The 11483-nt window shown below is 41.2% G+C and overlaps 1 long non-coding RNA gene across 1 annotated transcript; it reads left to right on the forward strand.

Annotated features, from left to right (window-relative positions):
* Positions 1-7282: 7282 nt before the first annotated feature.
* On the forward strand, positions 7283-10512 carry LOC123066345 (uncharacterized). The gene is made up of 3 exons (XR_006431319.1): positions 7283-7539; positions 7614-7693; positions 10137-10512. It is a non-coding gene; the product is annotated as an uncharacterized lncRNA (long non-coding RNA).
* Positions 10513-11483: the final 971 nt, after the last annotated feature.

Raw genomic sequence — 11483 nt, forward strand, 5'->3', positions numbered from 1 at the left:
TTAGCTGTGGTTGAGCATGAGGGTCATCCTCCGATACGATCTCCGGATTACCTCCGGGATTGTCTGCAGAATCTATCGTTAGATTTGCATGCATGCCGAATACTCACTGGTATATGCCAATAAAATTCTTTTTGATCAAGACAAGTATTACCAGCCGAGGCCTTCTTGGACTGCTCCATTCCGGTTACTGCAGCCCGTAGCTGGGCTTTGCACTCTTCCAGCTCTTTAGATAGCTGGGTATTCTTCTCTATAAGAACCTATGCACATAACTGATCCTTAAATTAGTTGGGCCAATTGTTTCAAGTCTCAGGGGCTACTGATATACATACTTATCAAATTTTCTCACATGTATATCCTTTACATACTGGTCCATAGCTCTGGCAAGGCCATCTTGAGCAGCTCGGATGTACGCGTCCCCTGAGTTAAAGGCATTGAACGCCTCCTCGGAGAAATTAGGTCGCGTAGTGTGGCCCGTCGGCGCCTGTGATTCATGGCGCTCTCCACTTCAGAGTTTATAGCGGATAATATATCTGCATCCTCTGTAGGAGGACCATCCGGCGTTGTCCCCGTATCAATCTCCGCCCTTGTGTCCGGCCTCGGAGTCCGGCTGGTGGAAGCGTGACCCATAGGCTCTCCGGGTACAGTCCGGCGAGCGCTTTTTCTGCCCGGGAACCATGGACATTGTTATATTCTAAGGACGATAATTGCGTAGCAGGTTTTTAATCATACCTCTGCGGCGGTGTCTCGGTCCTGACCGCCTTCCTTTTAAGCCGACCCGGCTTCGGTGCTCCTTGTTGACGAGTCGCTGCGGGTTTGGTGCGGTGTTCCGATGACCTTCCCTGTGAAACGCAATACAGGTGTGGCGGGTAAGGTGCAAAGAAGGTATCCTTCTTGTGAATTGGGACTCCCCTTTTACTCACATGCGAGACAGGGAGTAGGCCAGGATAATCAGCTATGATGTCCACCAAGGCACCATCGCAACTTAACTGATAAAATGTCCTGTCAACGATCTCCACAAATGTGTCCGAATCTTCTTCAAGTTCGGGGTCGAGGGCCCTGTCGGGGTCCTCTGGCTGTGGAGACGGGCTGTGAACCTCCCTCATAGCTCTTCGCAGTTCCTGCTATGAATTGGCGAGGTAAATATTTGTGATAAGGAATGCGGGAAAAGGCTAGAATAAAAGGTAGCAGCTCACCCAGCTTGGGGGGTGGGGGTGTACATGGAGAATCCATCCCGTGGTTTAATCCAGATGAACACCTCTTCTTCTCCTTTGAACAAATCAGACAATATTTTCGCCAGAGCGGCGGCGGAGTCCGGACCTTTACGGCCGCATCGGGTGGCGTCGTCTTCTCCATTGAAGTGCCACATGGGTTTCCCCTGATACTGAAGTGGCTGTACCCCCCGCATTATACATATTGACATAACTTCAATAATTGTCAGTCCTGATCCAGCTAGAGTTTTTATCCTGACCATCAGAAAAAGGACCTCTCTGTTGTCTTCCTCCTGGGGGCTCCATGGGCGCCAGCTATGGCATTTCTTCAATGGGGCATTGGTAAACTCAGGAAGGCCCATTCGAATAGGGTCTGGAAGGGGGACGTCCTCCATATAGAACCATTCCGAAGGCCAGTCTTCGGATGTCTTCTTCGGAGTACCGGACAAGTATCTGGTCTCGGCGATGTGCCATATTTCGGCTCCGCCCACTTGATATATTGACCCCTCCTGAGTACGGGGTACGAGGCAGAATAGCCTCTTCCATAGCTCTAAATGAGCTTCGCAACCCAGAAACATCTCGCAGAAGGTGACGTAGTCGGCGATATGTAAAATGGAGGGAGGGGTGAAGTTATGCAGCTGGAGGCCATAGAACTCCAGGAGCCCGCGGAGGAACGGATGGATTGGAAATCCGAGTCCCCTCAGCAGAAAAGGGACAAGGCATATCCGCTCCCCCTTGGATGGGTTGGGAAAACTCTCCGCTTGCTCCCCGCCATTATAGGTGGCAAGTCCGGCTCGGACGGGGACCATGTATGCGGGCGGGAGAAACCCCTGGGTCTGCAACTCTACCAATCGGCTGTGGGGAACATAACACTTCTCGCAGTCGCTTGGCTTGGTGCTACGGGAGAGAGAGAGGAGGAGCAGCGATGATCGGCCATTATGGAATGGTTTCTTCTGGGCGCGCTCTAGTGGATGCTCGCTGGGGAAGGATGGCGTGATTTGGATCTGAGGAACCCCGTCTCTTTAAATAGGCGATTTACTTACATGGTCATGGTGGCAAATGTAAAAATTCCCCGACTTCTCGCATTCGCTCGACACGTGGAGATTGCCATTATTGTAGCACAGAAGCCGAGGAGTGCAACATTGATGGGAAAAGACGGACACTGCTTGTTACAACAGGTACTCTGGAGAATTTGGAGAAGAACCCGCCTTGTAATGCCGAAGAAAATCTGCGCGCCAGACTCATCGTCATTGAAGCATGGTTCGGGGACTATTGAGGGAGTCCTGGATTAGGGGGTATCCGGACAGGCGGACTATATACTTTGGTCAGACTATTGGACTATGAAGATACAAGATTGAAGACTTCGTCTCGTGTCCGGATGGGGCTCTCCTTTGCGTGGAAGGCAAGCTTGGTGATTCGGATATGTAGATCTCCTTCTGTGTAACCGACTTTGTGTAACCCTAGCCCCCTCCGGTGTCTATATAAACCAGAGGGTTTAGTCTGTAGGACAACAACAATCATAATCATAGGCTAGCTTCTAGGGTTTAGCCTCTACCATCTCGTGGTAGATCAACTCTTGTAATACTCATATCATCAAGATCAATCAAGCAGGAAGTAGGGTATTACCTCCATTGAGAGGGCCCGAACCTGGGTAAACATCATGTCCCCAGCCTCCTATTACCATTAGCCTTAGACGCACAGTTTGGGACCCCCTACCCGAGATCCGTCGGTTTTGACAACGACACCTGTGTCAAAAGAGGATCAAGAAAAGACCACTTTTACTTGCCCTTTCGGTACTTTTGCTTATAGACGTATGCCTTTTGGTTTATGTAATGCACCTGCTACCTTTCAAAGATGCATGATGGCTATATTCTTTGACTTTTGTGAAAAGATTGTTGAAGTTTTCATGGATTATTTCTCCGTTTATGGATCTTCTTTTGATGATTGCTTGAGCAACCTTGATCGAGTTTTGTAGAGATGTGAAGAAACTAATCTTGTCTTGAATTGAAAAAATGCCACTTTATGGTTAATGAAGGTATTGTCTTGGGGCATAAAATTTCTAAAAGAGGTATTGAGGTTGATAAAGCTAAAGTTGATGCTATTGAAAAGATGTCGTGTCCTAAAGACATTAAAGGTATAAGAAGCTTCCTTGGTCATGCCGGTTTTTATATGAGGTTTATTAAGGACTTCTCTAAAATTTCTAGGCCTCTGACTTATCTCTTACAAAAAGATATTCCTTTTCTCTTCGATGATGATTGTGTAGAAGCATTTGAAATACTTAAGAAAGCTTTGATTTCTGCACCTTTTGTTCAGCCACCTGATTGGAATTTACCATTTCAAATTATGTGCGATGCTAGTGATTATGTCGTAGATGTTGTTCTAGGACAAAGAGTTGATAAGAAACTAAATGTTATTCAATATGCTAGTAAAACTCTAGACAGGGCCCAGAGAAATTATGCTACTACTGAAAAAGAACTTTTAGCAGTTGTATTTGCTTGTGATAAGTTTAGACCTTATATCGTTGACTCTAAAGTAACTGTTCACACTGATCATGCTGCTAGTAAATATCTTATGGAAAAGAAAGATGCTAAACCTAGACTTATTAGATGGGTTCTCCTACTATAATAATTTGATTTGCATATTATTGATAGAAAGGGAGCTGAGAACCCCATTGCAGACAACTTGTCTAGGTTAGAGAATGTTCTTGATGACCCACTACCTATTGATGATAGCTTTCCTGACGAACAATTAGCTGTCATAAATGCTTCTCGTACTGCTCCATGGTATGCTGATTATGCTAATTACATTGTTTCTAAATTTATACCACCTAGTTTCACGTACTAGCAAAAGATTTTTTTTTATGATTTAAGACATTACTTCTGGGATGACCCACACCTTTATAAAGGAGTAGATGGTGTTATTAGACGCTGTGTACCTGAGCATGAACATGAATAGATCCTACGCAAGTGTCACCCTGAGGCCTATGGAGGACACCACGCTGGAAATAGAACTGCGCATAAGGTATTGCAATCCGGTTTTTATTGGCCTACTCTCTTCAAGGATGCCCGTAAGTTTGTCTTGTCTTGCGATGAATGTCAAAGAATGGGTAATATTATTAGACGTCAAGAAATGCCTATGAATTATTCACTTGTTATTGAACCATTTGATGTTTGGGTCTTTGATTATATGGGACTGTTTCCTTCCTCTAATGGGTATACACATATTTTAGTTGATGTTGATTACGTTACTAAGTGGGTAGAAGCTATTCCAACTAGTAGTGCTGATCATAACACCTCTATTAAGATACTTAAATAAGTTATTTTCCCGAGGTTTGGAGTCCCTAGATACCTAATGACTGATGATGGTTCACATTTTATTCATGGTGCTTTTCGTAAAATGCTTGCTAAGTATGATGTTAATCATAGAATTGCATCTCCATATCACCCACAGTCTAGTGGCCAAGTAGAACTGAGTAACAGAGAGCTTAAATTGATTTTGCAAAAGACTATTAATAGATCTAGAAATAATTGGTCGAAGAAACTTGATGATGCATTATGGACTTATAGAACTGCATATAAAAATCCTATGGGTATGTCTCCATATAAAATGGTTTATGGGAAAGCATGTCACTTACCTCTCGAAATAGAACATAAGGCATACTGGGCCATTAAAGAGCTCAATTATGATTTCAAACATGCTGGTGAGAAGAGGTTATTTGACATTAGCTCATTTGATGAATGGAGAACTCAAGCCTATGAGAATGCCAAACTGTTTAAGGAAAAAGTTAAAAGATGGCATGACAAAAGGATACAAAAGCTAGAGTTTAATGTAGGTGATTATGTGTTGCTATTCAACTCTCTTTTATGCTTTTTTGTAGGCAAACTTCTCTCTAAATGGGAAGGGCCTTACGCTATCAAGGAGGTCTATCGTTCCGGTGCCATAAAAATCAACAACTTCGAAGGCACAAATCCAAAGGTGGTGAACCGTCAAAGAATCAAACATTATATCTCAGGTAATCCCATAAACATTGAAACCAATGTGATTGAAACCGTAACCCCGGAGGAATACATAAGGGACACTTTCCAGAATGTTTCAGACTCCAAAAAGGAATAGGTATGTGGTACGGTAAGTAAACCGAGTCCAAAGTAGGTCTAATAGCAATTTTCTTCGTTTTGAAATATTTAAGAAAATAGGAAAATAAGAAGCAGTCCGGGAAGGACACGAGGCATCCACGAGGGTGGAGGGCGCATCCTACCCCCTGGGCGCGCCCCTTTCCTCGTGGGCACCTCGAGTGCTCTCCGGACTCCGTTTTCTTGCATGATACTTCTTTTTGTTGGTAAAAATTCGTTATATAATCTCCCAAAGATTCTGACCACCGTACCACGACGAAATCCTCAGTTTTTTTGTTTTGAGTTATTTCTGCCGCAGATTTGAGCAACATGTCGTCCTAGGATTCGGAGGCAGAAAGCTATGTGGCTGATTACCTTGAGGACCCTAAGGTCTACGGGGACTTGGAGCACTACAGTTGGACCATTGAGGAAGAAGAAGACTACGAGCCTAAGATAAAGGAGGAGACGAGCTCAGATGAAGATGAAGTCCCATTACCTCAACCTGGGGACATGCATGTGGAGTTTAAAAAGTCAAGCCTCCCTGATAGAGCAAAGAAATCTAAGATTGAGTTATCCCTTTTCGTCTCTTGCAGGAGAACAAACAGGAACTATTCAAAAGGATATTAAGCCTTGAGCAGGAGATCGATGATCTAAAGGAGCAAAATTCCATCCTCAAATGCAAACTAAGGAAGAAGCCTACATCATCAACAACTCCATCATCATCACCTCCGAAGATAGAGAACTAAATACATGGGTATGGGCACTCCCCTTGGCAACTGTCAAGCTTGGGGGAGGTGCCCTGGTGTCGTATCACCATCACACTCCTATCTTTACCGTTTTTCTTAGTTTGATCCTTTTGGTAATATCTTGATCTAGTAGAATAAAGTTTTAGAATGATCTAGTTTTGAGTTTTGCTTTATGATCCTTCAATGTAATCGAGTCCGTGAGCTATATATAATAAAGATTAGTTTTGAGTCAAGGGCTTGATTATCTTACTACGATCTCGAGGGAATAAAAATAAAGGAGAAAAGAAAGAATAAAAAGAAATAAGGAGTTCATATTGATCTTATGGAGAGTAATGACTTCACATATAAAGAGTATGATGAATAAAAGTTGTTGAGGGTTGACAAACATAGTTTTGGTCATCGTTGCAATTAATAGGAAGTAATAAAGAAAGAGAGGTTCTCACATATAAATATACTATCTTGGACATCTTTTATGATTGTGAGGACTCATTAAAACATGACATGCTAAAGAGTTGATGTTGGACAGGAAGACAACTTAATGGGTTATGTTTTCTTATATTCGAAATAAAGTATATTGTCATGGATCATCCAACATGTTGAGCTTGCCTTTCCCCTTCATGCTTGCCAAATTCTTTGCACCAAGTAGAGATACTACTTGTGCTTCTGAATATCCTTAAACCCAGTTTTGCCATGAGAGTCCACCATACCTACCTATGGATTGAGTAAGATCCTTCAAGTAAGTTGTCATTATTGTATGCAATAAAAGATTTTCTCTCTAAATATGTATGACTTATTAGTGTGGAGAAAATAAGCTTTATACGATCTTGTGATATGGAAGCAATAAAAGCGACGGACTGCATAATAAATGTCCATATCACAAGTGACAATATAAAGTGACGTTCTTTTGCATTAATATTTCGTGCATCCAACCATAAAAGCACATGACAACCTTTGCTTCCCTCTGCGAAGGGCCTATCTTTTACTTTTGTCTAATACCTTTTACTAGAGTCATGGTGATCTTCACCTTTGGCAAACACTTCCTATCAGCAGTCTGAAGCGACGCCAGCGCCAGACTACTCGAAGCCCGTCGATTCTTTGGAAATCTGACGCTCGAGATTTTGTCTCGTTTTGTAAAAAAGAAATTGGGAAAAATCACGAGCGTAATCCCCCACATAATCTTCGCGACCCCATCGTCCATAGCCGACCACATCGCCCGAGCTCTCCTCTCCACCCTCGCTCACCTCGCCGCCATCGAACTCGCCGCTGCCCCCACCGCTTCCGCATCGCTACTTCACCGGACACTTTCGATCCGCAGTGGACACCTTCCATAGCGACCTCAGCGGACACCTTCGATCCGCACGCACCTCCACCTCACCGGCCAGATCGATCCGCACGCACCTCCACCTCACCGGCTGCCCCTAGTCGTCTCAACCGATGCGACCCCTGGCCGGCCGTGCGTCATCCCGGGATTAATAGGTCGAGCACCCCATCTTCATCTACGATTTGGTCTGCGTTAGGATACCCCATCATTTGAATCGGGTGCATTCCAGGTTTCTCCGTCTGGGCATAGAAGAGGCATTGGATTGCAGAAATTTCGGTCTATTGGGAGCGCCCCATCTCCAAATCAGAGGTAGTCTGCACTGCGTCGATAGCCCTGATTTGGGGATTTTAATTTATTTTCTATGGAAATTTCTTTGTAATTCTTCAAGCAGATGTTTTTTTCTTGTTATTTACGTTCGTTCTCTACCCAGTATTGTTTTCAATATTCCTTAGTTTCAGTAGTCTCCATTGCTTCTATTGAATCTGACAAACGTTGTGACAATTTCTCAATGCTTCCTGCAATAGCTTCCAAATATATGTACCCACTGTTGGCGGGCAATTTGCTGTAATTTCCTTTTGCAAATTTTCATGCTTCCATCTCAGATTAAAATGGCACCCTTTGCATTTTGTCCCAACTTCATACACACATGCTTCTAAATTGTGGCCAAGTTGCTTCGGTCGTGTAGAAAAATGCATCCAGTCCCTCTTCTATTAATCGGTTAACCTAGCTTCAGTTATGTGTGGTGGCAACAGAACAGATGCTTCGGTCCTCTAGGAAAATGAATCCATTCCCTTTGCATTTTGTCCCTGCTTCATATATATATATATATATATATATATATATATATATATATATATATATATATATATATATATATATATATATATATATATATATATATATATATATATGCATGCTTCTAAATTGTGAACAATTTGCTTTGGTCATCTAGAAAAATGCATTTGTTGCCTCATCTCTAAATCGCTTATAGTAGGTTCAGCTTTGTGTGCTGGCAACACCACATATGCTTCCTCCTTAACATTAGTCAGCTTAGAAATGCCATTTCTCATGTGTCATGTTTTTTAGTGTTCATATTTTGTGATTCCTAGTAAACAAATATATTTTTTTCATCTAAAATGTATTGCTTCCATACAACTACTTCCACCACACAGTGAATCTGTCACTTCTCTTCTAACATTTCTTTTCCAAAAATGCTAAAACATTGCATTCCATATTTTCTCAGGTGACACTCATCAAGGTAAAATTCCTTTATAGATCAGGCTACATGGAACCTCTTATCTTCAGCCCTCCAACATTGCTTTGAGATCCGTACTCTAACTTACAGCAAGAAGATTTCTCTTTTTTGTTTCTCTCAAATGAAAGAACATATAGACTTCAAACTTTCCAGATCAAACAAAATTTACAACTTCAATGTGTGAAAAAACTTTCAGATTTTTTGGATTAACATAAATATACAAAATGAGGATTTTTATTAAAAAACAAATTCTAGCATTGAAAATGCATGAAAAAATCTGAAAGTTTTTTCCCACGTTGTAATTAGAATGTTTTGTTGTCCTGCAAAGTTTGAAGTTTATACGTTGTTTCATTTGAGAGAAACAAAAAAGACAAATGTGCCTGCACGGATCACGATGCAAAAATGGATGGCTAAGATAAGGGGTACCACGTAGCTCGAGCTACACAAAACCACACTCCACTCATCAATGACTAAAAAAGAGTCGACCATGCTCCAGAATGGATATGCCGCTAGTCGGTTACACGGTATTGTCATAGGTCTTCCTAAGGTGCGGAATGGCCTCATTCGTCAAAAAATGGCGTAATTTTCTTAATATTGGCATATTCTTAGCTCCTAATAGTCTCCTAGAATGGATCATTAACATGATTGTTGCTTCTGAAATAATCCATGTTTCTTAATTTATGTTGTGATAGCAACATATTTTTGCTTCAGAACTAATCCATGTTTCATACGTCTCCTATATGTCCTTCATATGTACTACTAGAGTGCCGCACTACAACCATGCTTCTTAATTATGTAACAATATGCTTCCAAGATTTCCTAAGAAATTAGTGACATTCCAAATCGCCAAGCCATTATTTATCCCTTATAATTCAATTTATTATTGTTTCAAAATGCCAAATGGTGATTTGAACACATCTTGTCTTGTGCGTTCGCTGGGCTTATGTATGAGTTTTACTTTTTGCCAGTCCGGTGAAATTTAGTTTATAGATCAAAAATTTATGCACCCAAATCCTATGCAGCTCAAGCTTTAACTACTCGCATCTATGTATGTTTGATCCTTTAATTCCAAATATGTAAATCTTGCTGTTGCTCTACCTCAACATCATACATTTTTCTGTCAATAATCTGCTGTGTTGACTCAAATAATATCACTTCATGCTTCAACTACTCAACCTCTATGTGTTTCAATTCTTAATTACTACTCCCTCCTTAAACTAATATAAGAACATTTATATACTAAAGTAGTGATCTAAATGCTCTTCTATAAGTTTATAGAGGGAGTACTAAGTAATCACATTCAACTAATCTCATCATATGCTTCCATCCTAATTTTACATGCTTCATTATTTAGTATTTCATGACCATATTTTCTGCACACATGGTGGTACCTTTGCTTTCTCACTGCAACCAAAATACAAGCATGAAAGGTATTTATCTTCCCCTTTTTACTTCCAGAAGATGATTTAACACCGCATGATAATTGCCTACAAGCAGGACGTTAGTGCCGAGGTCATCATCAAGACCATTTTGCTCGTGGCCTCCCTCAGATCTCTTAGATGTTCCTCCTTGGAAACATCCGTCTACACGACGGTGCCCTGTTCAATTATGCATCAACCCAGCGGCCGTGATTATATGTTCTGGCTGGCATGTCCCCTGAGCATGCGCAACAATATTGTCCTGAACCACAATGGCACTATGTCTAGATGGAACAACCTAACCATGTAACATGTTTGTGTTGTATATGGAGGCAAAATTCTGATCATCATTAGAAGAAAAAAATATTTTCCTATAGAAGCAAATTCTATTGTTCGTTGGAAGCAATGACGACAGAAAACAATATTTGCTTCATTGGAAGAAGCCTCTATTTTGTTTGTATGCTATCCCTAGTAATGGAAATATATATTTGTCACTTGGAAGCAAACTCTATTTTGTTTGGAAGCTAGCCCTACTGATGGAAATAGATATTTGTCACTTGGAAGCAATTTACTGATCCTCCAAAACAAGTTTGAAGCACATATTAGCTAGTTTGGAAGATGTAGGCAATGTTCCTTCGTCTTCGAAGCAGCCTCCTTCATAAAAGGAAAAAATGTTCTTGGTTGGAAGCAAAAAAAAGTTATACTGGACTAAATCTCGTCACAAACAGTAACAAAATTTACTTCATATGGAAACAAAAATTGAATAATTTTAGAAACCGTTTAATGCTTAATATAAGTAAGTATACTACATAGCGTGGAATCTATTTTTCTAGATTTATTAGGTTTCCAAATCCAAAATTTGTTTCCCAAAAATCTGGACAAGCTGAATCAGCGAGCAATTAATAACAAATCCCATGAAATTAGCCTTAACCAGTATCAATTTTGGAATAGTTGCCTGTAAGGAAGCACTCAATCAAGGAAGCACTCAATTCGCGAATGGGAAATGGGAATAGTTTCGCGTGGATCTTAACACCAGATCGGACGTCCATCTGGCTTCTATCCAACGACACAAGACTAGTCTGATGTTTGCATACTACCAGTAGTCTGATGCCTAGTGGTGTCCTTCACCTTTCCTTTTTACATTTTATCCTTTGGCAAGCACCTTGTGTTGGAAGGATCCTGATATATATCCAATTGGATGTAAGTTAGCATGAACTATTATTGTTGACATTACCCTTGAGGTAAAAGGTTGGGAGGCAACACTATAAGCCTCTATCTTTCTCTGTGTCCGATTAAAACCTCATACCCATAAGTATTGCGTGAGTGTTAGCAATTGTGAAAGAGTAAATGATAGTTGAGTATGTGGACTTGCTGAAAAGCTCTTATATTGACTCTTTCCGATGTTATGATAAATTGCAATTGCTTT

This window comes from Triticum aestivum, chromosome 3B (assembly GCF_018294505.1).
Source record: "Triticum aestivum cultivar Chinese Spring chromosome 3B, IWGSC CS RefSeq v2.1, whole genome shotgun sequence".
Lineage (NCBI taxonomy): Eukaryota > Viridiplantae > Streptophyta > Magnoliopsida > Poales > Poaceae > Triticum > Triticum aestivum.